At 37.9% G+C, this 27,893-nt stretch overlaps 1 protein-coding gene and 1 long non-coding RNA gene across 2 annotated transcripts in view; both read left to right on the forward strand.

Moving 5' to 3' along the window:
• The window catches only part of MSRA (methionine sulfoxide reductase A), a 282,899-nt gene that overhangs the window by 12,321 nt on the left and 242,685 nt on the right, over positions 1-27,893 (forward strand). The window lies entirely within an intron of this gene.
• Positions 7,590-22,759, forward strand: LOC133222476 (uncharacterized). Its single transcript, XR_009728299.1, has 2 exons — positions 7,590-9,093; positions 19,521-22,759. It is a non-coding gene; the product is annotated as an uncharacterized LOC133222476 (long non-coding RNA).

A 27,893-nucleotide genomic window follows, 5' to 3' on the forward strand; every position in this document is an offset into this window, starting at 1 on the left:
GAGGCTATTTATACTGTTGGCTTTCTTTTGTTTATGTTCTTCCTTAAGGATTCTTCTTCTCCCCTAAATAGGGATGTGTGAATCTACTTTTGCACTCATTGAGGTTGATGTGCGATAGGGAGCAGAAATTAAATCTCATCTTAAAGAGGTTGCACTCAAACAACTAATAAAAAACTGCTCACAAAATCATAATGCCTAATTTTAGTAGCATCATGAGTGACAATTTTCGAATTACTATTTAGAAAGGGAGCCAGAAAGAGAAGAAATCAGCAGGCAAACCAAATGTAGAGGGTTAATTCTTAAGCAGAATGCGCTAGTATGTCTTTATATGAAAAAGAAAAGTATCAGGTGATCTAGAGAATGTTTACAGTTGATTCTCAAGATACTGATTTCAGAGCTTATCTAATGATCCCTTTTTTTTTTTTTTTCTGAGTGATTTTAGTTTATTCTGACTCTCCTCCTGTTTCTTACCATTTGTCCCATCAATCATAAATTTAGTGATTTTGGTATAATTGCTCTTGATCACAGCTGCAACTTCTGAAATGAAGCAGTAGGTCCAACAGACTATCTGTTTGGCATGTTCACTTCTTCAGAAGTGGAGCATTATGCTTCCAAAAAATGTCTTCTGATGTTGGCAGCTGCACAAGATTCCTGTTTAAAACACTGCATTAAACAGTGCAGGGATTTGTGGTAGGACCTTATACCTTGTATTTTACAGTTGAGTGGATTAATGTGTTTTTCTTACCAAGTTGCTGAAATTTCCTGCCATTTGATTTAATTTGGTCCCTTGTGTAATTCTTAGTCATCAAATTGCTTTTTAAGCTACCTGAAATGTTCTCTTTTACTGGAGCCATCCCACTCAGGACAAGCTGGATTCAGACTCCTTAATGCTGGAAACCCAAATGGGCATTGCAGGCTGTTTCTGTGCCAGTACACTGAACTGTGTCAGGGTGCCAGTTCTGCAGATATAGCTCTATAACTCAGATCATCCCTGTTAAACTGTTAAGACAGATCCTGTGTCTGCCTTTGCTCTGGTCAGCCAATGCATTTCTCTGAAATTCCTAGACATGGTTCAGGAGCTAGCATGGATCAGGAATTCTTCCCAGTTGACAGTTTGATGTAGCTATCCTTTTTCAGAGTGTACAAGTCTGGTGTGGCTGTGCTTGGGCTGTTGACACAGGTCCAGAGGATGGGACCTGTTGTCATGAAGTACTCATCAGCAGGCCTTAGGTGTCTCTCCAGTCTTTGGAGATGCAAAAGTGCAGACTTTCAGGCTTGCCCTCTTGCATTTAAATGACTAAATTTCCCCCTAAGTCCTCATTAAGAAGTCCTACTTGTGTTGAACATTTCACACACCAGTTAAGACTTACTGTTTGATTTAATTTACAACAATTAAAAGCAAGCTTTTAAAATAAGACAGAAAAGAAGATCATAAAATATGTATCCTTGATGTGTGGATATCTGTGTGCAGACATTCCTGGGTACTACTGTTGTAAAAATATTAAGTATAGTGAATGTGGAAAATGAATAAAAAATTGCAGTCTCTGGGCTGATGACTGGATGCAGATGAGGTTTTCTGAGGTATTAATATCTGTAGAACCATTTGAAATATTTAATTTGTTAAAACTTAACTGGTTAAGAGAATATTGAACACAAAATGAAGTGCCTTGTACCTGAATTTTACAATAAAGCCCATGTTTAGTGCAAAATAAAGAATATGCTTCCTCACACATGAGCCAACAATTATGAGAGGGTAACCTGACCATATTTTGGATCAATACTCTTGTTTAGTTATTTGTTTCAGAACCTTCTTTTTCATAATCAGTTAAGATATCGAGAGTTTCTGTCTACTTAACTCTATTTTCACTCTAGCCAACTTAACTCGAAGCAGATTCCATTATGAGTAACTATTTCTACCTAAAGTGCTATGCATATATTTTTCATGTTGGACATTGTAATTGCTTTTCTAAATGACAGTCAGAAATGCCTGTGAAGCTGGGTTCCTAACGTTTTGGTTTTTTTAAGTATCTGTTTTTCTCCTGAGATCTAGAAGGAAATTATAAGCTGTTAAAGGTACAAATGATGTTTAAACTTCCATGTGGCACTTATATATAATGTATGTATCTAAAGTGTTCCGGGTGGTACTGGATGTAGAAAATGGGAAAACATTTTAATCCATCAATGCAAATCCTGTTTGATATACTCAGAAAACCAGCTGGTCCTAAAAAAACTGAAGAAGAATACGTTTAGTGAAGATTGACCCATGTATTTTGCAATTTCAAATTGGGGCGTAATACAGCAGATGATGAGTAGTTGAAGTATATTCCCACAGTGGAATACTTAAGAAGTTGTTGACAGCTTCCCATAGAGTTTGGACTTGCAACTTCTTTGCCTTGCAAAGCTGGAGAGCTCCACTCAATAGCATGATGGTGTGCCAGCCCTAAACCCACCACACTGCGGCATAGCCCAGGCATGCAGATTTGCTGCTTTGATTTTCAGCTGGAAAAATTCTGTTCCTGGTACTAATCCTTTTCCACAGCATCACCTCACTACTGCAGCATCCCACAGAAAAGGCCACAGTCATGCACCCATTATGTTGTCAAAATGATAAGTGGTGGTGGTGAGTGGTCAGCTGCCAAGGAAAAGGCAGTCTGTCCTGGAACAAAGTTAATTGAGTACATGAACAGCTACGCAAAACAAGCTGTAGGCAGTCCCTGATAGGAATATCTCATTGATCTACTGACAAATAGCCCTGGAAGTCTGGGGGACCTGAGGTGCATGTGGGAGGTCACACGGACAGGGACACCTTTGACCTGACCAGGTTGCTCCAAGCCCTATGTCCAACCTGGCCTTGAACGCTTCCAGGGATGGGGCAGCCACAGCTTCTCTGGGCACCCTGTGCCAGGGCCTCAGCACCCTCACAGGGAAGAAATTCTGCCTAAGAGCTCATCTCAATCTCCCCCCTGTCAGGTTAAAGCCATTCCCCCTTGTCCTGTCCCTACAGGCCCTTGTCAAAAGCCCCCCTCCAGCTTTCTTGTTGGCACCTGTAGACACTGGAAGCTGCTCTAAGGTCTCCTGGAGCCTTCTCTTCTCCAAACAGAACAAGCTCAGCTCTCTCAGCCTGTCTCCGTAGCAGTGGTGCTCCAGCCCTTGGAGCGTCTTTGTGGCTTCCTCTTCACTCACTTCAATAGCTCTTTGTCCTTCTTATGTTGGGTGGTTGTCCTTGCAGATCTAGTCTTTCATTCAGGTCCAGAATGTTCATACATTTATAGGCCTTTATTCTTGTTTTATCATATGTTTTTTCCATTTTTGTGGTTGAATCCTGGAATCGGCACTTACAGCTGTTGCTGCCTTCTTTTGCTGCTTCTGTGTGGCTGCAATATTTCTCCCCTCTCCTTCCCCCCTTATTTCTCTCAGTATTCATTCTCCTTTTATATTGGTCTCTATGTCATAGCTACGTTCACTCACTTCTGGGTTCTTACAGCTTCACCAGTGTTTGACCATTTAATAAAAAACGAAAATTGGAAAAGTGGAGGGTCATTAGGCAATTGATTTTCATCATAAGATTCTCCATAAGGACAGTCCAGGTAATAGTAGCCTTTTTTCTGTCACATAATGTACTTTCACCCTTTAATAATATATCAACAAAGCATCTGGCTTGAAAATTAGACTCCTGAAACACCTCTGGCCTTCTTCTCAGAGGAGCTGGCTTCACTTATTTCTAATGGGAATGCCCAGAAATGATAGCAGGAGTGCAGTAGCAGAAAGGTTAATAGAGTTATCCCTGACATGACAAACATGGCACTTCAAGAATGTTTTTATTCTTAAAAATATAATGTTTTGGGGAATATCATGCACATGCTGCTTTTGAGCAATATTCTCCTATCAGGTGGTCAGGATGGAGTGTTACACAGCTTTCACTGATCTGTAACAAATATTCTGTCAAGGATGATGAAAAGGGAAATGAGAGATACCTGACATTAAAGTTTTAAAAGTAACTACTTGGGGTTAAAGTGTCTTCATGAGTTTTCAAATGGGTAAAGGTCTTTCAATGTGTACAAATACTTGTTAACATTTGTAGCTTATATTATCTGTATTCAGACATGCATTTACTGTTTTTAATGAGAAAACCATAGGATCATAGAATGATTTAGGTTGAAAGGGACCTTAAGTACCACCTGGTTCCACCCCCTGCAATAGGCAGGGTAGACCTGAAAGTGATTTTGCATTTTTTTCATCATTCTCTCATGATAATTCTTCTCATGAAACTTGCCTGATAGATTTGCCTTCCCTGCAAGTGAAGAAAATAAGCTTTAGATATGTGGAAGGAGAACCAATCTTCTCAGTGACTTCTGTGTTAGATTCCAAATATAGTAACTTAAGTGAATGAATAGCTTCTTCTACTCCTGAGTTTTCCACTTGTAAGGTAGAAGTCATGCTCATCTGGAAGGTATACTAGAACAGGTATCCATGTGTACTACTTTTGCAAGACATAGGTGTATTTGAGTTAGATGGAGAAATATATGAATAAAGGGATTTTGAGAAACGGCAGAATAAGAAGTCATCAGGAGGCTCTTCAAGGGAGAATTTTATATGCACAAATTTTGGGGACATTAAGGTGAAATATTTAAAAGTTGGAAAAAGAATTGGAACTGAGAGATGACCAATGCACAGATAAATACTATTTTTTCCCTAATTCATAGCAGAAAGATCACAGTGATATCTAGTTATTCCAAAAGAATAAATTTGTAGATTTTTCTGTGAGCATGGGGTTGTAGATAGAGTTGAATGACAGACCTACGTGTTGTGCTGTACTGGTAAACCTGTCAACAACAAAGATGGTCAGATTTGGGATACAGATAGATAGAAGAATACTTGGAGAGCAAGATACCTTAATGCAAGAAGGAAAGAGGAGATGACTGACATCAGAACAGTGGGAAACCCAGATGAAAACAAGGAGAAAAACAAACTGAAGAAGCTAGTGGGGAAGGTGAAAACCAGACGGAGAGCATGAAAAAAAGTCCTGAAGTACAAGGTGTGGAGAAAATTTTGTATTTTTTTCCTACTTGGAGGCTAGTGGATTAAGTGGGATGCTAGATTAATCTGAGCTGGAAATTTATTTATGTGGTGAAGGAGAAATTGGTTGCATTCTGGCAGCTCAGACTGGAGGGAGATGCATCTTGGGAGGTGTCACTGAGGGCGGTGTAAGCATTTCAGTGGAGTGGGGCAGAACTGTAATTACAGAGTATGTAAGAGAAGAGAGAGGGAATTAACAGAGCTACAGCAAACTACATATTTGAAAAAAAATTATTTAAGACAGGAAGGATGTAGTCATTTCTGCAATGAGATCCACTGTATTTGGAGCAGGGGACATTGGGAGATAAAATAAGGCTCTTCATATTATTAGCAAGGCTCTTCAGGAAAGCATTTGGCTACTAGGGAAAGTATTCATTTTTTCTGCCATATTTTCAGTTAGAGTAATGTAGAAATAGTTAAAATTGTTTATTTCTGTTGGAATTATATATATGTATTTTAATATAGCTGAAATACTCTGTTGTTAGTACATACAGTTTTTGAAGGAAAACTAATTAAAAGATGAGTTTCTAATAGTGACAGCTGAAGTAGGATACCCTTCCAGAGGTAATTCCCTGACAGTAATTTCTATGAAATCTTTTTGTTCCCATGTCGATGCCTGATGGTCTTTCTGTAAAGGCAAACTGACACATTAAGAGTTTTCTGTCAAGTGCACAAAGGAAAGAAATAGAAAAATTACACATGGTGTATTTTTTTCCAAGTTGTCCTGTCATAATGATGCTAGGTGCTAATTGAAATGATATGATGTGCAATATTTTGAGGCAAAAATGTGATTTTAAAGTTAATGGTGTTTCTTCTGGAGTTGGGAGGCTACTGGGGAAAACATGGATAGGACTTCTACAGTCACTGGAAAGAAGACAAAGGAAGCCTTGGGTGAATATCTAATTTATCCACCTGTCTGAAGGTCAGTTGATTAACCTATTTTTTTAAAAAAGTCCCCAATAGTTAAGATTACACAGTCTCTCACAGAATGCAGCAGTTGTTATCTTTATAAAGTTTTTCCTTAAGGCTTAAGAGAGATCTTTATTGTTTTGGTTTAACTTGTTTGATTTCTTGTTCTGCTCATGGTACTTACTTAGAACAATTACTATGCTCCAATTAAGTACCACATTTTCAGTATTTGAAGGCTGCTGGCAGTTTTTTCTTGATTGAATAGATGTAGCATGGGATTTAGTGCTGGTTTCAGATCTGAAATGGAGATATTGGCGATATAATGGGGGCTTATAAGGATGCTGGGGAGGGACTCTTCATTGAGGACTGTAGTGATAGGACAAGGGGTAATGGGTTAAAACTTAAACAGGGGAAATTTAGATTGGATATAAGGAAGAAGTTCTTTACTGTAAGGGTGGTGAGTCACTGGAATAGGTTGCCCAGGGAAGTTGTGAATGCTCCATCCCTGGCAGTGTTCAAGGCCAGGCTGGACAGAGCCTTGGGTGACATGGTTTAGTGTGAGTTGTCCATGCCTAAGGCAAGGGGGTTGGAACTAGATGATCTTAAGGTCCTTTCCAACTCTAACTATTCTGTGACTCTGTATAGTGTGTCTCAGGGTGCTCTGGGTGTGTGGGCTCCCATTATGTTCCATGGAGGTGTAGACCTGGAGTGAAGCCTAGAAAACTTGCTTTATAGGCCAAAGAAACGGGTGGGAAGAGCAAGTGAAACAGAATTTCTTGATAAATTTATTAGGAAGAAATATCATTGTTGAGCCTGAAGAAGGCTTTAGGGAGATCATAGAGCAGGCTTCTGTACTTTAAGGGGGGTGACAAGCTGGAGGGAGGCTTTTTACAAGGGCGTGTAGGGACAGAACAAGGGGGAATGACTGTGAACTGACAGAGGGGAGATTGAGATGAGCTCTTAGGAAGAAGTTCTTTCCTGTGAGGGTGGTGAGGCCCTGGCACAGGTTGGAAGTGCTCAAAGCCAGGTTGGACAGGGCTTTGAGTAGGCTGATGTAATGGAAGGTGTCCTTGCATGTGCTAACAGCTTGGAGCTAGATGACCTTTAAGGTCCCTTCCAACCCAAACCATTTGATGATTCTATGATTTACCAGCTGCATTGCCATACTTGGTGTATCACAGACATGCACCTGATGGACAAGACAGATACAAATTAAATGGTTTACAACTGGCAGACAATCTCCCCTAGCCCTCTCATTGGGCTTTAGTCTACTCTCCAAAGACCTTTGAGAAATGTGAATTTTAAAGAAACACTTTTAAAACTCCAGGGCTTTCCAAGCCTGAGAAACAAAGCATGCTCCTGTTTTAGACTGAGGAAGAGTATTTTTCCCCCTTTTTTAGCTAAGTAAACTATATCCCTGAATCAAACCTTAGGGAAGATTTAATCAGTAAGTCCCAAATAACAACTTATCCCTGAAATATCCGAGACTCTGTGTGGTGTCTCTCGTCAAGGAAATGGTAGTATCCATAGACATATGAAATGCTTCAGTTAGGGAAGTTTTGGTGTTTTTTTTTCTAGATAATCAGTTTTCTCATTAGTGTAATGCATATGTTTTAAAAAGTTGGCATTTTGCCTGTCCAAATAGCTTGAAGGTTAAAGAAAGTTTATTCCTGTAATTCGCCTGTGAATTCTTGCCATTTGGAATATTTTGAATGAAGTTCCAAATGTAATTTTCTATCCTTAAAGTTTTACAGTCTACCCAAAATTTTTTCACAAAGTTAGCTGTTAATGCTGAGCCATTACTCCTATGAAAGCCACAACCAGAACTTGTGCTTCTGAATTAGGAGATGACATCACTGGCATCTACGGGTCTGTGGAGATTGCTGAGGATTTTTTGTCTATTAGCTGCAATCAGATTTATTATGGATTTTCAGTTGATTTTTAGTAATGCTAGAATCGATAGGAAGTAGTAGTTTTCAAGCTGGAGTTTAGAAAGTTAAAATGTGCATGACTTTTGAATGTGATCTTAATTCAGATCTAGACGTCTCCCGCTCCTGGCATCTTCCCATGATCCTCGTGAGGAGAGAATGAAACATATTACTTAAGGAGTATTTGGTGCTTATTAAAATTACACATACGCCCGCCTTCAAAAGAGTCTTGATTTACTGCAGGTTGTTCATGTGTCGCATGCGGACATTTTTAGAGAACAGATTTCTTATCACTGTGAACAGTGAATGGCTTCCAGTGCTCCACGATCAGTGAGCAAAAATGTTATATCCATTGTAAAAGGTAGGAAACCATGAAATCTATAAGCCGATTTGGCAGAAGAAGCGGTTGTTGGTGCCAAGATTTGGTTACTGACCCACAGTTTCCTGTTTTTAAATATATTAATTGATTCGCAAAGAGCATCTTTTGGAAAACAAGAACTCAGACAGACTGGCACAGGCTGGAGCTCCGCCAAGACTGCTCGGGAAGGTTGCCATGCTGGGAGCGAGCGAGTGAGAGAGCGAGCGAGCGAGAGAGCGGAGGAAAGAAAAAAAGGCAAGACTTGGCACGGCTCAGTCAAATCAGCTTCTTTTGTCTGCTTTCTCGGCTTGAGCTTCAGGAAAGAAAACCGTCCTGGGGTACAGAAAAACTCAGAACTTTTTGGTTTTCAAACTTAGATAGCTTTTTAAGTCTCTTGGGCTGTTTGAAAGTGGTGGTACATTAAATGACATTCAGTTGCCAGTGGTAAGAGAAATAAAAAGACTTCTTTAATGAAGCCTCCACAATGTCAGTTTATACATATGGGAAATACGATATTTGATTTTTATAATTTTTTTTGGTATGCTGAGTAAACTGTAAGAGAGCCGAGTAACTTGGAAGATTACAGAGGGAATACCTAAATAAAAGGGATAATTGTCATTTTTTGCATTAAAAAAAAGTTTTCATCGACATGAACATGCTTGAAAACCAAATCTGACCTCCTTCGGAATATGTTCAGAATGGGAATTTCAGCGTTTCTCTTATATATGCTACAGAGGTGAACTTTTAATGGAACCTCCTTAAAGATTTCGTCTGAGCCAGCAATGAAGTGAGAGTAGAAAGTTGTGACATCTTAATACAAAAGTAAGTATGTTCTTAAAGCAACAATATTTATTTGTGCTCCTTCACACTGTCCTTGCTCCATCTCCCATCTATTAGTGACAACACTGAAGACCAGCAGGGCAAGCCGAAGACACCCAGGCTACGCCTGAATGGCACAAAAAGAAAGGAGAGCATGGTTGCTTTGCTGCTGCTCTAAAATATTTCTTCCAGTGCATCTTACTAGAGAGGGTGTGAAATTGATGAATTTTCTACGTTTAGAGGAAATAAGAGATAGAAAAATACTGACTTCTGCCAAGTGAGGAATGTTTGAAGATGACAGAGCTGGATTTGAACTGATGACACTGGATACAGAAACTTCAGTTTATAGTCACAGTACCTGTTTGCTGTAAATTGTGAAAAAATCTGCTCTTTTTTCATACATGGATTAAACCAAAATATGTGACGACGTGGATGTCTTAATGATTTCAATAAAATTAAGGACCTAAAATCCATTGTTTGTTTTCTCCAAGGGTGCCTGGATTTTCACTGAGACAGGTACCTTATTTCTGATTTCATAGGAACAAATAATAGCATGCTACCTATTAGGCCTGGATGTGGTTGGATTATACTTCTGCTGTGACAGTCAGCACTATTATTTCAGAGAGTAACTGTAAAGCATAGATTTTTATGGATCGTCTTCACTTATAGTAAGTATTATACTGTCCTTAAGGACTAGATTGTTCAGCCTTTAAGATGTGCAATTTCTGGCATGCTGCAGGAGTACATGTACCTAATTCTGATATGCTGAAAGAAAGTAAGGGGGAAAAAAAAAGTAATGAAAAGCATTTTAACAGGAATGTGTTTGTATTTTAACTGTACATCATGGCATTTTGATTACTAGACTACTAGAAATAACTGTTCTTTTTGATTATGGAAAAGAACTTGGGTTACTTAATATTACATTAAATTGGTTTCATAGCAAGATATGTCATATTTTTACTACATTAGTGAACCTTTTGATAGATACTGGAGTTAAATAGTGGGTAAGATGCTGTTGTGATTACCATTCGATGCACTGAAACCTTTTAATATGGTTTGTTAGTGATTTTTGAAGAAAATGCCTCCATCATGTTATTATAAAAACAGCAACCCTATCTTTCTAAATCATTAGAAAATATATTCAACAGCTACATTCTTAAATAGTTATTCCGCAATAGATTGCAAATTGATACTCGGTGGAAAGGAAGTGTTTGGAGGAGTTCAGTTTTGCTTTCTGTGTAGTTAGCTAGTATGTTCATTCCTGCACAGATATTAACATGTGATGTGATCGGGAAAACAGGGAGATGTGATGGGGATAAGTTTGCAATCACAGCTGTGTAGTAAGTTTGTCTCTCTGTGTGCATATTATGAAATTAATTTCCTGTATTTCTTAGAAATAGTCTCAAAGCGTGTGCTATTTTATCACAACATTTCAAAACAAATTTTTAATGGGTATCCTTATTAAGAGTCAGAAAACAATAGAAAACATTTATCGTGGTGTCTCTAAGTGAAAATAATCTCCGAATATTAAAATAACCATTTTTCTCTCCAGAGTACTGTAGGTAACTTCATAAATGATTTGTCAGGTTTTAAACATGTTCAACATGTGGGTCCTTGCAGTGCATTTTACGCATAGAAATATTAGTACAGATATTTGAACATATATTCACACTGAAGTTATTTTGAAAGCAGTTACAATTTTGAAAATACTATTTATCTTTGGCATTTCTAGTCAGTACATTTTGGTTTCCTAAATGAAATATCTACCACTGCAGGTTTCTTTTGGCCTACATAATAAACAAAGTATTTTTTCTTTTTGCTAAACCCTTTACTTTTACAAGTCCACCTAAGTGCTTATTTGTGAAAAATACCCCAAGTTGGCAAGTAAAAATCAAAATTGGGATTGAAGGGTTTAAATGGTTGGTTCCAGATTGTTGATTGGGTTGCATGCTAATGTAATTTGTGAGTGTAATTTGACATGGTTTATGATGTTTACATATTTTATTTACAAACTGTATAATAATCTGGAGTTTTCTGGATACTTTAATCAGATTATTGGTTATCATCATTCATTTATGGTCTTTATTAGTTAAGTTTAGTAACTTCATAAATGAACAATTTGTGTTTAATTCTTAATGAATCAATATATATTTTGGATTGGATTGTGCAGTTTATTAAAGTGTCATACTGTGATGTGGAGGTGAGGATTAGACATTAGGGTTTAACTTGATTTTTCTAATTGAAGTACAGAGGCATAATATTATTTCATGTAGGAGCATTGCGTTTGGGGCTGTAGTGGGCCTATATCTGATCTCACTTGTATGTACTAATAATATATAAACTAAGGTTTTCTCTTCTTTTCTTACTAGTATCAAAGTAGATTAGGATCAAAATGAGACTGTAAAGGCTTAGTTTGTGCTTTTCATATTGATACATGTAAACCATTTTTTACACAGTTTTGAACAAAGTTTGAACGAGCGCTTACTATGAACCAGTATGTTTATTGGCCAAGGAAGATATATGCAGTTCCCAGTGTGACTGTGCATTTCTCCTAAATATGGCTGTAGGATAATAATATAAATGTTAATACAGTAGTGTTTCCCTCTTATCATCTATACCTTATCATAATTTGGCATAAATTACTTTTCCACTTGTTCATGAGAAGAGACATAGACTTCTTCATTTTACTTAAAATCATTTGTCCAGTATTACGTGTGCATATCCTGGTTATACTTCCAACACTACAAATTGACATAGTGGGATTGATTTTGGTGGCATTCCACTCCTTTCTTCCAGCTGGGTCTATAGGTTACAGTCTTAATCGTGCAATAGAAATTTTGAGCAAAATTGATAGTATTTTGTCCAGTGTAACTGTTAATACAGCATGTAAATGATTTAAGTAACTATTGTAATTATTGTGGAGGAATAAACAACTTTAGAAGGTGGTTTAGATGACTGTCATGCTGGTCCTGTGAATCACTCTTTTTCTTGACCTTAAAGGTAACCCAGGGCAGCAAGCTTAGACTGAGACAGCTTACATTTAGTTGTCTGAGTTTAGGGAAGATCAATTAAATACTTAATAAGGTAATGTAAAAAAGAAGAGAGTTTTAAAACAAAAAATGACAGTGATTACTTGTACAGGCTTGTGTTCCACTACAATGCAGTATTTGCTATATTCAATGTCACAGTTAAGAAAATAGGACAATAAGTGATAAGAAGATGAAAATACTCATTTGTGATAGTTTTACGTTGTCTTAAGATAACTGTATTATGTTCTGTGTTCCCATTTATTTTATAGAAAAGGAATAATCCATGCTGTTTAGGGCGTGACTGACTCTGATGATCTTGTGGAAATTATTGTAGAAATGATAGAAGCTGCTCCTCTTAATAATTACGGACATCTGTATTTTTCCAGTAGCTTTGTTATTATCAAGTTACACCTAGTATAATCTGTTTTTCTGAGTCACTATAGCAGTTTTTCCATATTCGGCTGATTCTGTGCAATTTTAAAATATTTTTATCTTCCCTGAAGCAGACAGGGAACCGTCCCTGATGTAGTTAAAAGCTCTTATGGTCTTCACCTTGTCTTGGGTGTTTCCTGTCCTCTTACAGGCACAAAGATGCCACTTACTGTGGGTAGAAAAATTGGTTGGCCACTGTACATTTTCTCATCCAGGTCATGGAGGTATCAGGATCGAAATGTGGGCCTATTTTGAGCATTATTTTCATTACAAGGAGATGAATTATAGGTCTTGCAAGAAATTCCCTTTCTTGGCCTTTCCTTACTTTTGTTAAATCTTCTATTTTTTTGTAAGTTTGACAAGACTGAGCAGAACAAGGCTAGCTTTGTTTTGTTGTCTTAGTATAATGAAGGTCAACTTTTCTGGGTCTGTTTCGGTTTTAAACATAGTGAAGACAAAGACACTTGAATCTTTTATAGTGTTTTAAACTGGAGGGTGATTTTTGTATTTGCTACCTCCTAATAAAAATGTAATTCCCTTCTCTTCTGTATTTTTTCCTGTGAAGGTAAAAGATACCCTTGAAGATACTTGGTGACACTTCTTATGTTTTCCGTTTTCCTAAGTATTTTGAAATGGATTAATTTGATTTTGTTTCCATTTTTTTCACACACCATATAGTTTTCCTAAGTCTGTATGAGAAGATACTCTGTGCTAAATACTTTGAAGAGAGTCTATGGATTTCCTTTTCATAAAATAGCAGCTCACCAGAAGTGTACATTGATGCCATCTTCATTCTTCTGATAGTAGTGGATAGGAAAACAGTTTTTAGGGAAACGGGATATAATCTGTGGGAACATCTGGGGAGTTGAGGTGCCTAACAGCAGTATGTAGTGATGCTTTAGACATTCTGGGCCGCCTGAGATACCTTCATGGAACTGGCAGGCATGATATAGGTATATGGGAGAACTGGAGTCTTCTGCAGGTACAGCTGAAGCCAGGTGGAGGCATCTGAAAAGGTATCAGGCATTTGGAATTACTTTCTTTTTTATCACTTTACTGATGAAGACTAGAAACATTTTGTAGAGATTCTTTTTCTGTCAAGTGTTTGATCCGCAAAGTCAGATTGTGTAATGCAAAGGGCTAGGGCCCTACAAATAATGTAATGACAAGAGATCTTATGAGTACAGGATCAGGATCCCTTGCAATATGTCCTCTTAGTCTTACATTTTGGGATCTTAAATCTTAACACTTGCTCAAAGGTCTTTTTTCTTTCTCTCTTGAACCTGCCTTCTCTAATCTCTGAAGTTTTAAGTTCTGACTAATTTGTTTTATTTTAGTTGCTTTAACTCATTCTGCTATGTCTTCATTCTTCCCTGTTTCTAAGGGATTGAACACAAATCCCTTTTTGAAAAAAGGACTTTTTTTCAGTAAGGGACATAGTGTTACTAAGCTATCACATGAAGAGTTAAGAGGAAGGGATGAGACAAAATCGTCAAGGAGACCCTCATGAGGTTCAGAAAGGAGCCTCTTGCTTTCTAAACTCCTCAGAGAAGAGTCCAGGTGTGGCTGGATCCAGATTTAGTCTCAGACATGGTCGATTGTTTATGTCTAAAAGATTTTATATGTACAATCAATCCTTTATATCACTTAGCTAAGATTTCAAAGTTTAGCATGCTGTTCTCACTTACTGAGAATCTGTTGCAGCAAGGAATCTCTCTGACTTCAGTGTAACCTTAAGAAGTGTCCCTGCTCAAGGAGAGATTCTGGCATGTAGCCCACTGCCATGCAGGAGAGCTCAACGGCTGGCCACTGTTTGTGAAGTGAGATAATTTAAACTCAGTCACATTTGCATGCTGTCTACAGAAGTTGTTTTTTTAACTTGAGTCAAACGGTGACCAGGATTTTGGTAGGGGTGGTGGTGCACGTTGCTCAGTTTATCCTTTGGTTATTGTCTCCCTTGAACCCACTTTGAGTAAGATGCAGCCATCACAACCGGATGAATCCATTACCACCACCACTTGTGGCTATCACTTGAGCACAGTTATGGGAAATAAAGGTCACGCTAGGGAGTGGGGAAACACACTGTGAATTGCTCATTCATTGCCGATTAGGAAAGCACTTCTTTCTAATCTCCATAGATAAGAAGGCAGGAAGGATTTCTGAGGAGAAAGAGGACTTCTTTACTAGTAACTGTTATTTTAAGGCTTGCTACTTTCACAGCATGGGTTGCCTTTCACTCTGCGTTGGCGTTCTAGATAATGTCAGGTATCTGCAGTTTGGGAGGCAGAATTGGATGTTATTATTTGCTTGCATATAGTCTTCATACATAGATAATTACACCATCCTGCACAAATCTGCCTTGTACTGTGCTGTCTGTGGTTCTGAGATTGAAAAGAGACACTTAAACCTTGGTTATAAAAGGTATAGCAAAGCCAAACTTCTTGGCTACAGCCCTCTGAGATTCCTGAAGGGAGCCAGTGATGATAGAGGACCTGTCTTTTGAGGACATGTATTTCTTCAGCAGCTGGATGGTTGTGATGCTTCAGAACAAGAAAGGAGCGATCATTAGTGAGGTACAGGCATGTGCTGTACTGAACATGCTGCCAGCAGCAGCATGGTACTGCAAGTGCTTTGCTGTTTTAAAAGAAAACCAGTGCTGTTTGTGCTTAAAACCAATACTGGCTTATATCTGCACTTATAAAGAGGGCAGCATTTTTATTACTTTGTCTATAGCTTTATCCAGTGAGCAAGAATGTTGTAAGAGTAATCTCGTATGACTGACCTAATGCTTACATACAGTTTTTTGGCACTCTCCAAGCAATTAAAACATGGACACTTGGTAGCAAGCTAAGAGCTCCACTTCATAATCTATAGATAAGAATTTTGTGGTCCCCAGAAGACATGAAATGAGATATATATGTCTTTCTATTGTGTCCTACTGCTCTTACAGCTCTTGTTTTCTGTTTTTGTGCACCCAGTGTAGTAAGATTTTATAAATGAGCTTACATAATGTTATATTTCTTGGATTTGGTTGTTTTTTTTATTTTTCCCACTCTCATTAAACTTGTAAACTCACAGTACTGGTATAATTTTGCATTTAAGATACATATTGCAATAAGATGCATTGTCCCAGTGTGATGTTTTCCCTTTCATATGGATTCATGCTGTACAATATAATTCCTTTTTTCTAGCACTTTTTCTGTGTAAATTAATCTGAAAGGAAAATACTAAAAGCCAATATATTTGCAGTGAATGAACCGATTTTAGCAGGGAGAGTGATGTGGTTCCCTGCAATGCTGTCTTGCTGTCTCTTTAAAACCACTGTGTCGCAGGAGGCTGTTGTGGTACTTAAGTTTATAGTTGGGAAACATTATTCTTGTTATTTAACTCAGATGCTGACATAATGAGTGCTCTGCTGTAATGAATATTTGATGCCTTTATGCTAATGTAAATGCCCAACTATCTTGCCAGTTCTTTTTGATCTTTATAACTTTTTAACCAGCAGTTTTGAAAGTGTTGCAGTTTGTCTGACCAATACGTTTTGATGAAAAGCAGGGATATTTTTACAGACACAGTTAACAACTGCTAGAATCCATTTTCTTGTGGTCTTGGCTGTTCTTCAGTGAGGTTTTAAAGTGAAATGATCTCTTTTGACTCTCATGAGAGAATTGGGCAAGAGTCAGTATCTTCAGTATATGTATGTAGAACACATGGCATTTCCCCTCATTGTTGGCAGACAGAGGTAAGCACTTCAAGGCAAATTTGTTCATTCTATGATACAATGCTATTGGAGCCTCAGGTGGAATAGTTTCTAGTAAAACCAGTATATTCTAATTAATTTTCTCCTTGAAGTGCTGTATTATGACTGAGGTGCTCATAAGCAGTGAGTTTGTAAATCAAAGGCTTCCTTTCACTTTCTGAATCTGGAAGAGGTCAATGTTCTTTAAAAATTACTAGCAGTATGCAGAATCCTTTGTAGGCACATAATTGCATCTAGCTCTTAGTGTCTCTGTGTGTTTCTGTGTGTCCTCTGGGTGGTGGTGATGCTACCAGGTTGCTCTGTCCCACATGAGACATTTTAGAAGACCGTATGAATGAATGTGGCACCTTCTCTCTGCAATTTGCCTTTCATTCTAGTGGTAGGGTATTATATGGAATAATGCACATTTTAAGATTTTCTCACTGTATTTCATGAAAAATATGGTCCAACTGGAAACAGACCAGAGGACAGCAAAGATAGTTATCAGAGGTCCCCCAGCCATGGGCAGGAACACCTTCCAGTAGACCAAGTTGATCAAAGCTCCATCCAACCTGGCCTTGAACACTTCTAAGGAGGGGGCATCCATAACTTCTTTGGGCAACCCATTCCAGTATCTCACCAACCTCATATTGAAGAATTTGTTCTTTACATCTAATCTACATCTAACCTTTTCATCTTAAATCAGTGAGAAGAGCAAATTTGAGTAATTTAGCCTAAGGAAAGGAAAATGGAAGGAAAATGTGATAACACTATTAAGTTATGTAGAAGGCTGCTGGAAATCAGGTCACAATCTGTTCTCCATGCCTGTGGTGGCTCAAATAAGGCATAGTGGACTTAAACTGTGTCAAAAGAGATTCAGTGTAGATATTAGGGAACAAGTTCTGCAGAAACATATAGAACAGTACTGGAATAAGTGATCTCTGGGTCTTTGGAGTATCCAAGTGTACCAGTCATTAAAATCAGGTTGAGCAAACATCTGTCAGAGGTGACAACATGTAGTCCAATCTTGAGACAGACTGATGGACTGCGTTTTCTCTCTAGGATCTCCTAACCTGTTTTTATGATTATTGATACAGTACATAAAAAAAAACACCAAAACAGATAACATGACCCAAATGGAAGGATGATGCTTTAACAAAACATCATAACATTTCTAAAACTACATTCCATCAGTTGGGTTCACTTCCAGTTTGTTCTAATTCCAAAACTGATCCCTTTGATTAGGAAGGCAAACAAAGTTGGGGTAACATCAGGGTCTACTAACAGTAAATACGAGTGGTAGTAACCAGTAGAGGTTGTCAAGTCCTGTAGTGTGATGGAGGTGAGGCTGGAGTAGCTCCGTGCTGTGAGGTTCATCCAGTTGTAAAGGTGATCCATGGAAAGTCTGATTTGATACTTAATTGGGTTTTTTATTTTTTTAATCTTCTTACAGTATTTTGAAAGAAATCTGTAGCAGAAAGGAGAGATGTGTTAAGTCTTTCAACCCCCATATTTAGCTGTGCCAGGGAGTGGCACCTCTGGATTTTACGGGCTTGTAGTGCAAGGAAGCTTATGATGCTCTGTCCAGTCTTTCCCTTGTGAACTTGCAGCCTCTTATCTTGCCTTAATTTTTGTTCTAAAAAGGGAAAGTTTCTTCTACTCTGTGTTGTCCTTTTTGTATAGGAAACTTGCATGTTCTGTGCATGGCCAGCATACTCATTACTATCACAGGCAATCTTAGTGTTCCTGACTGCATATTTTACCTGCTTTTGGGTCATATGTCAGAAGTGCTAAATTTTGCATGTGATATTTTACCTCAGCTGTTTCATCCTCTGGAGTCAGGTGCAATCCCACTGGCAGGAATTATGCATGATATTACCAGAAAACATTACAGCTGACCATGTCTTATAATGAAAGGGCAGGATACCATGCCCTGGAGTGGCCAGGCTTGTATTTGCTTTGTGGATTCCTTTATAAGGAGCTCATTGAAACAAATCTTCTGGGTATTCAACAGCCAAAGGTAGTTTTAAAATGAAAAAATATTTTTAACATAATCATATAGTGAAAAAAAAATCAAAGAATGGTAGGAAGGAAGACAAATAAAGCAGGGATAAGAGGAAATGTTTGTAGATGAGATCTTCCAAGAAGTGCCCACATTCATGTTGTTTGTGGTCACATTGCTTTTGCTATTAGGAACAGAAAGCTGTTGGTTAGAAAAAGTTCTTTTACTACTGAGGCATCTATTTCCCTTGCCCTCATGCTTGTGTAGTAAATACACAACCTCTTACGCTCACAGGGAAAGGAGGGTATTTTATCTTTGTCCTGTATGACTGTGGTCTGAGGGAATAGAGCCAATTAAAATAATTCAGTTTTGGACAATGTCTGAAGAGTTGGTAATCCTATGATATTACTGCTGCATGTTAGATCATAATCACCCTTTACTTGCTTGATTTTTTAATGCATTTGGAGTTTTCTTCATGTTCAGTATTAATTTTTGTTTTCTTCTGGATAACTGCGAAAATCCTTATACACTTTTTTTTATCTGTAACTTACTATGTGTGCTATTAAACTCTCTTTCACATAGGAGTTTTTACTTAAAGATGAGAGGGCTGTGGTGCACGTATCTGTACCAATGTATGTATGTGGGGAGGTGTTTGTAGTGAAAGTTAAGGTTTATGCTCATATGCTTCTCAGAGATAATTAAAACATTATCTTTTTCATTATAATCAAGTATAATAGCTCTTGTTTAAATATTTATTTTTTTTTTTTGCTGGTAGATTTTCCAGTTATTCTGGGCTTTGACTTACTTTGTACACTTACATTTGGATTTCTGAGCGACATTAAGATCAAAGGCTCTGTAATTGTTTTATTGTAAATCATTATCATTTCATTTGCAATAGATAAAAATGAGACAAGCAAATGTGGATAGTCCTTGTCTGCCTACCCCTCTAGTAATGCATTTCCTTTTCATTGCCTGTGCTGGGAGTTGGAGTTTTTTATGTTGCCTCAAAATCACTGTTTTTTTGTTTACAAGTCACTTCTCTTTTATGTATAAAAACTTTATGGATTTTGTTAGGTAATGCCGTTATTTGTTCTAAAATGGGCCTTTGGGCTTCCAGCAGTCTTTTGTGTAATGCTGTTACACATGTGAGTGATGGGCGTGCTGAATGCGTAACTTGCCTTTCAGAAGGACATGTGAAAATAAAATGTGGTATTTGCAATTCTTTCAGGATGAGACCAGAAGTTTTATGAGGTGCTAGTATGAAAATATCAGATGGAAAAATCTGAGTGCACTTCCTATGATCCTAACTGAACTGAACTGAAAAGCAAGACCTGAATTTGTCTAAAATAGCCAACTCCTTCTACTGCTTTGAAGAGGACCAACACAATTTCTTTTACTTGTGTTTTCTGCTAAAGTGCTTGATTTTTTTTCCTGACTTTTTCTGTCACATGAGTGTGCCTGAATTGGAGACTTCTGGCTCTAGTTCTTTTGTTCTTACCTTCAGCTCATGTCATGCCCCCTCGAACAATGACATGCATCTCAAAGCTCTTGTCCTTCTCCCTAAGGGTCCTCTGAGATGTCAGCAGCATGAAAAGTTCCTTGCTGACATTTGGAAGCTGTGAGCTTCACTCCAGAGCTCACTGCTGCTGTTCTAGGTCCCTTTTCTCCTTTTCAGACACATTTACATCACTCTCATATGGGTCTATGGTCTCGGTGCCTAATGGTGCGGCATCGGGAACAAAACCAGTACTGATGGTACCAACAGTATGAAATACAAGATGTGGTCATGGATTTGTCATAGAATAGCTTGGGATTTATGCCTAAGCATTTAAAATTACTTTGATTTACTCTTTAATTGTTTAAACAGTAAAAGGAAATTTGTCCTATGCAAAACTGCGTCTAACTACTGCTAAGAGTTTTTATTAAGCTTCTGCTTTATTTAATCTCCTTACTTTTCTAATTTTACTTGCTTCTTTTTTAATGGTCATAATAAAGAAGGTGATAATGTTTGTTTATTATCACAGTACCATTCTTCCTTGCACTGTAACTAAAGTCAGTAGACCTTCATTTAGTACCCTCAGCGTCTGAGTTAATATTTCTCTTGCCTTCCTTTTTACTGAGAATTTATATCTCCAAACATTCTGTTCTTAACACATTGCAAATAAATTTGTGGCTCCCATTACTGCTGTCAGGTGCTGAGCACTCTGGAGAATAGGATGCCAAATAATCCTTGTCGCACATGGACTGATCTGTTTTATTAACACAGTCCAAGTTTGCTACACCCCAAAGAGAACTCACACATCTTACAGTTCACTGAAGAGGAAACTGAGAAACTCAACTTAATTGAAGAAGGTGTTGCCACCTTCTCATGCAGCACAGGGTCCACCAAGAAAGAGCACTTTGCTATATTTTAAACACTTTATAGCCTGGCTCCATTTTGAGCAGTTAAATGATGTAAAAAGTGTTTTTAACTCACTCCCACGGGTGCTCAGATGAGGACTACAAACTTCCTGTCAAAGTTGCAAAGCTAATGATAAACCTGAAAATACTGGGTTTTTATGGATCACCTGCAGGTTGCCTATGACAGCCTGCAAATACTAGTTTGGGTGCCATAGCTGGGAAACACTGAGTAATATCCTTGTCCAGGAAAGTCCAGTAATGCAGTGTAATGGTACAATGATTTTAATATTGATGAATAGGCTCCCACAGTATCTCATGTATAGTTTTATTGGTAACCCAGGGATACTGCTTAGCAGTTTCAGATAAAATTTGCTTTATATGAAATTGAGGAGGCCTGGAAAACATTTTCTGTATTGTTAACTCCCGTTTTGGTTGAGTCTAAACTTGCATGTCACAATTCGTACTGGGACTTGAATGTAATAGCAGGACTTGAACTTTTGCTATCTACACACAGCTTCTTATTTCATTCTCTCTGGTTTTGCACAAAACTTGGACTGCATCCTTTTGACAATAAGTGAAATTAAAATCTGCTTCTCCTCTTCACAGCCTAGGAAATGTCAGCTTTCCTGTAATTCTTTATCTAAGGATTTTTTCTTGTCAACTATTGCAGATTCCTAAGTTGCAGATTTTTAAATGGACACCTTATGTTTAAGTTGTTGTAAGGATGATTACAGATATTTTGTATACTTCAGGTATTTTGAAATCAAGCTGTAATTTTGCCAATGGTGATAGCAGTTATTCTGAAAAGACAGTTATGAAGCAGTTGGAAGCCAGTTTGTTCCGTACCTTAGGTAGCAGGAATGCTTTCAGGGCTTTCCGGATTTAAGTTCTGCAAGTGTGGCCAAATATTTCAAGCACATATGTTGAAACTGGCTTTCAAAGCTTGTATTTAGGCTTTAATTCTATTGGAAGGTGTAAGAGACTAGTCCTTTGGAAAATCAGGCTCCTCTAATTACGTAGGTGACATAACTTTAAAATGTTAGACTCTTGTCTATGAATCATTCTCTCCCTTTATTAGACATGACATTTCCATTTAATTTCCCAGTGGGATTCCAGTTAATGTTTTCAAAACAACGTCAGTTGAAATTATATTTGTTTTGGTTATTTGTCTTTATAAAGAAATTTTTATTAGAGGAATTGCAAAATTTCTAAAATGGAGAAGAGTTTTTAGAGATCAAATATTTGTAAAGTTCCGTGTGTTATTTTCTTTGAAATTCAATACCTTGCATACATGCCAGACTGGTGAGACAGCTGTGACACATCTAAATATAATATCAGAAACAAATTATTTGGGAGTCTGCTGAATTTTCTTCTTTTAAGCATGTTTTATTCAGTGAATCATGTGTATTTAGTGCTGCTGTGAGCAAAGCTAATGCTTTGGTTTTAATTTACAGATGAAGTCAGGCCATCCTTGGAGTATTCCTGTTGTCTTATCAGGAATGATTTTTTTAGCAGGTGTATTAATTTTTTGTTACATTGCTGGTTATGATGCAGTGTCAATTTGTTCTAAATATGTCTGTTCTAAATAAAAGAAGGCCAAGTGATTTTTGGCTGTGGGACCACTGCCTTTTGTCAATCAGGTCAAGGTGTGGATTCAGGTGCTGATGCTCTGTATTCTCCAAATGTCCTTTTCTTTTGGAGGTTACAAAGGCTAATTGGGTTTAAAGTTTTATGGGTGATCGCTAATGAGATTCTCCAAGATATCTGAGTTTTTGCCTTGCTTTTGGTTTGGTGAAATGTGGTGTGTAATATGAAATTTAAATATGTTAGGAAAAATTCTAGATGAAGAAAAACTGCTTATGCAATTGCATGAGTGTGAAAAGGGAGAAAACTAGCAGAGGGGGGAAACAACGTATGTGTGAAGAATTAGAGAGACGTAAAATCTTAGTACACTGCTTATTAATAAGATTTATTGCTGCTCTTTATAACAACCCTGACTGAAACTGCTTCTTTTACATTTCTCACTTGATACATTTTCAGGAAATTAGAAGAAAACATTAAATGTGTTACCTTCTAGCCCTACGTCCCCTTTCTCTTCTGATCTTTTTACTTGTTAGGTTTTAAACATTTATGGAGAAAAACATTTTTAAAGGGCATGTAACACAAAGGTAATAATCACAGTGCCATGCTGTTTTATGGGGCAATAATCAAGTTGCCTTGTTTGAAAAAACTACTTGGCCTTCATTCTCCTAGGCTTTACCTTAGGGAATTAAACTGGATTATTGCCTTGTAAAACAGCACTGCATTCCTTTTGTTGATTGATTCTAAATCTTTGCCTATCACTAATCACGAAGTACTTTCTATCTTGCAGCATTCCTCTTCCTTTCCTTTGTGGCTTTGTCCTGATTTCAGAGAATTCACAAATAAAGGCTGAGTTCTGCCTGATTCGTGGCACCCTACTGTTAATCACCATTCTGGGAGTTTCTGTATAAGTATGTTATACATTTATTTTCTTCAAATGAAGGGAATCATAGCACCCTCCATGGAAACAGCTTCTGAGTGAGATTCACCCTGCCTAAATTTCATTGAAGTCATTCAGTCTGATGTAATGGGGAGCTCAGTGGTGCCTTTAGTGCTGGTGAGGATCCACTGCCTCCCCATGGGCATCAACTAAACTTTAGACCACATATCCACTTTCTGCATCCACTGGGATGTGACCCTGTTCAGTCTGATCTAACTTTAATTTGTTCTGCTTTGAGCAGGTGTTAGTCTTCAGACATCAGTGGTCCTTCCAAGCTACACCTTTCATGTGATTGAAATGAAGAGGTGCTGTCTTTATGTTACTGTCACAAACTGCACAGGAAGCCATGGATTGAAGCATGCTTCTTCTGTGTCAGAGAGTTTTTTTGGGTTGGGTAGGGCCTTGGGTGACATGGATTAGTGTGAGGTGTCCCTGTCCATGGCAGCGGGGTTGGAACTAGATGATCTCAAGGTCAATTCCAACCCTAACTATTCTATGATTCTGTGATTCTGTCACTGGCTTTTGGGAGCCATGCTCTCTTCCCAGACTGTTCTTTAGTGCACTTGCAGCCCAGCAAGCCAACTGTATCCTGGGTTGCATCAAAAGGAGCGTGACCAGCAGGTCGAAGGAAGTGATCCTGCCCCTTTATTCTGCTCTCCTGAGACCTCACTTGGAGTATTGTGTGCAGTTCCGGTGTCCTCAGCATAAAAAGGACATGAAACTGTTGGAACAAGTCCAGAGGAGGCCACAAGAATGATCAGGGGACTGGAGCACCTCCCATATGAAGATCGGCTGAGAAAGTTGGGTTTGTTCAGCCTGGAGAAGAGAAGGCTGCGTGGAGACCTCATAGCAGCCTTCCAGCATCTGAAGGGGGCCTCTAGGGATGCTGGGGATGGACTCTTCATTAGGGACTGTAGTGGCAGGACAAGGGGTAACGGGTTAAAACTTAAACAGGGGAAGTTTAGATTGGATATAAGGAGGAAATTCTTTCCTGTTAGGGTGGTGAGGCGCTGGAATAGGCTGCCCAAGGAGGTTGTGAATTCTCCATCCCTGGCAGTGTTCAAGGCCAGGTTGGACGAGGCCTTGGGTGATATGGTTTAGTGTGAGGTGTCCCTGCCCATGGCAGGGGGGTTGGAACATGATGATATTAAGGTCCTTTCCAACCCTAACTATTCTGTGATTTTATGATTCTATAAACCGTGCACTTGGACGAGAAACTTCTTGTTACTTTCTGAGTGTGTTGGAGAATACATCCTGGGGACTGGTTCCTGCACAAGTGTTCTACTTCCTCAGTTTTAAGTACACTACCGGAAGTTGGAATAGCTGCATGGTAGTTGGCTGCTTTCAAACTGCACATCACCACTAAAGTTACAGTTAGAATAAATAATGTTGAGAATATTTACAAGTTTTTCAAGTACTTGATCGAGGGTTAGTCAAACTGCACTTGGTTCACCCATCCCAGGATCACATCTGAAATATATCTTTTTGTCTGTAACAACCTACGTCGTCATCATAAACAAAATTGTTTTCTGGTCTTGATCAGTCTGATCACATCCACACTATTAAATTCTTTCACCTGACAGAACTCTACAGCAAAATTCAAGACATCTTTTGGAAAGGTTCCTGTCCTATACTGTCACTGAGTAGATAAACACCAGCCAGTCTCCAGGGACAGGTCTTGGATCTAGTGTGTACTGTACATCTTGTTTAAATTTGCTTAAATTAGATTTTTTTCTCTCTTTCCTTTCCTACTCAGCCTTGTGTTTTCTTGTTCATCATTTGTCTAGGAGGCAGTTTCTGCTTCTGTTCCTGACAGCTAAGTGACCTTACATGCTAAGATATGCTATTTTTTTGACACACCATGTGCAAGCATCTCTCTTGTGCTTGCCTGAATTACAAGGAGGATATTAACTTTTAGTGGGGTGGGCTCCTCTTTCTCACCCAGAAATGCAGGTTTCTCACCAGCATGCAGGTTTCACAGTGAAGTTCTTCAGTGTGCTGTGTTTTATAATTTTTATCAAAATATGCAGCACCAAATGTATGTTGTGGGCATAAAAATGAGACAAATCACTGCACCCCACTATTGACTTTTGCTGGAGGACAGACATATTGGTAATTTACCACCCGATGGTGATAGTGAATTTTGGGTACTTGATCCTAGATCTTGTTTTTAAGGGAAATCATAATACTTCTTGAAGTTCTGGAAGCTTTGTATGCTAACAGCTTAGTGGAGCCTTTGTATGAAATTGTAAGAGGTGTGATCACACAAAAAATTAGAATTTTTCAGTTCTTTCAAGTGATGTGTGCTGATGGCTACTCACTTTTGCAAATATCTTTGATTATTGAATATTATGAATGGAAGTATGTAAAATAAAGGTAACTCCAGTTCACCTGTGTAAACCAGTTTAACACTAACAATATCCAAAGGATTTTTATGAACACTGTATACTGATGAACAGTGTTTTATGAAAAGGATATATTGATAAGAATTATTTAATAATTTGTAATGTGTATTTTTATTTTTACTGGGTTTGAATTTGGAATATAATGGATAAACATATTTAATTAGCATCAGATTATCAGTATTAATAGAATTAGGAAGAAAAAGCACAGGTTGTAGGAGGTTGAAAGCAACATGGAGGTCAGTGCATGCTCAGATACCTGAACCTCAGGTTTTGGTTGCAGCAAATCTATGAAGAGGTTTACAGTGAAGAGCCAACTTAATTTAGGAAACAGGAATTCTCATGTGCTGTCACTGCCTTTGGTACATTCAGGTTAATATATGCCTTCCCTCTATTTATACACAAGAGATGTATTCCTTAAAAATGAAATATTTCTACACCCATGTCCCCTAATTTCTTATTGTTTTGTGCAAATGAAGTCAGAAGTGTATTTTGACTTCAGTTAGAGCAACATAATTGGTAGGATATATGATGTAAATAAATTGGTCAGATTTTCACCTAATGTACCTCTGCTTCAATTCTGCTGTCCTTATGAACTGTAGTTATTGTTCTTGCATTGTAGTTATCTTTGAAGAGGCAGGGTTGCCTGTGGCAGTCGCAGCAAGATCAGAAGAAAATTTAAATGATTAATTAATGTAATCTAGTGTCTGTTTTACCAAAGGCTTTCAGGGACTTATTTAGCTCGATTAATGAGAGAAACTCCAACAGCAGGTTTTTAGAATAGGTTTTTGAAGAGTGTAAATGACATAGCTGCTGGAGGGAAAATGATCTTACACCTCTTTATATTAAATCACCCACTGAATTAGTGCTAAGGAAAAAGATTCTTTTAAAGCACTTATTTTTTATGTAGTTATTATTTATTATTTGTAAAAATCAGGCTAGTACACAATTTCTTTGAAGTTGCAGAGAACAGAGGATGTAAATCTTGGTAAGAAAAGGCCACTGCAGGATAATGAAATCAGGTGCTGGGAGATACTGAAATTCATTTGGGATAGGGAGTACCTGGAGGCTGGATAAATATTTTAGGAACTGTTGTTATCATGCTTATATTTGAAAGAGGAACTAATATATTGTTATTCCATACTATTACACAAAGAGTTAGGTTAAGTGGGACTTCTGGAAGTTAACTGGTTCAATTCCTTGCTCTGAGCAGAGCTGCCTTCAAAGTTAGGGCCTTGCTCAGTTGGGTGCTGAAAATCTTTGTGGATGCAGATTTCATTGCATTTTTAGGCACCTTGTTCTTTTGCTTAACCATTTCCACTGTGAAAAATCTTCCTTGTTTGGAAATGGAGTTTTGCTTGTTGCTGGTATTTTTATTTCATAAGAGCTGTTTTAATACTTCTGAAGTATTTAAGTAGCTGCTGGTTTTGGTTTTTTTCTTGTTTTTTGTTTCTTTTTTTTTTAAACAAAGACAATCTATCCATTGATTATTTCCAGCAGATTTTTAATGTAAGGCCTACTAGGAATTGCTACTGAACAATGTAATCACTTCCTATCCAGCTGTACTCAAGTTATTTAATACCAGTGAAAATGTTTGTCAGCCCAGAAGTTACAGCTGTCTGTGAGGATCCAAAATGTCTCGAGTTGAGATACAGGATCCTAGACTGGAACAGTGGCAAACTCTGACAAAGACACAGAGACAGATCTTCAGAGCTGCCTTGATTTGAATTTTTTTTTGGTAGCCTCAAAACTATGAAGATTCAAAGGCTGTCTTCCTCATTATTCATTTTCCTCACCCTTCTTTTACAATATGCTAATCAAAATGATAGTTAAATAGAGAAAAACTCATCTACTATAATTCTATAGCAGACAAATACTGGAGTTTTTGAAATGAAAATTAAAAAGTGAAGGTTTGCACTGTATGGAAAAGTATTTTTCTTTATACTAAAAACTGTATGCTTTACACGTGGCTATACGGGCTAAGGCTAAGTGCATTAATTTAAAAGATGTGCCGATTATTCTTTCAAGAACAGGGGCAACAATGTTATCCTCACCAAAGGTCCAGCTGGCAATCAAGAGGCCAATATGACAGTGTCAACATACAGCATTGGAGGTGAAGTGATAAAGGAATAAGAAAGCTAGGAAATGGAGGGATAAAAACAAATCCCCAGACAATCTGAATACATGAGTCAGAAAAGGGAAGGAAGGAGGGTGACTTTTGGAGGAGAACTGAATTAAGGAATGAGAACATGTGGTTTTTAGGGTAAATGTGACATGA

The sequence above is a fragment of the Neopsephotus bourkii genome, unplaced genomic scaffold (assembly GCF_033783945.1).
Source record: "Neopsephotus bourkii isolate Nb327-2 ecotype Australia unplaced genomic scaffold, CSIRO-AGI_Nbou_v1 NB_1600, whole genome shotgun sequence".
Taxonomy (NCBI): Eukaryota; Metazoa; Chordata; class Aves; order Psittaciformes; family Psittacidae; genus Neopsephotus; species Neopsephotus bourkii.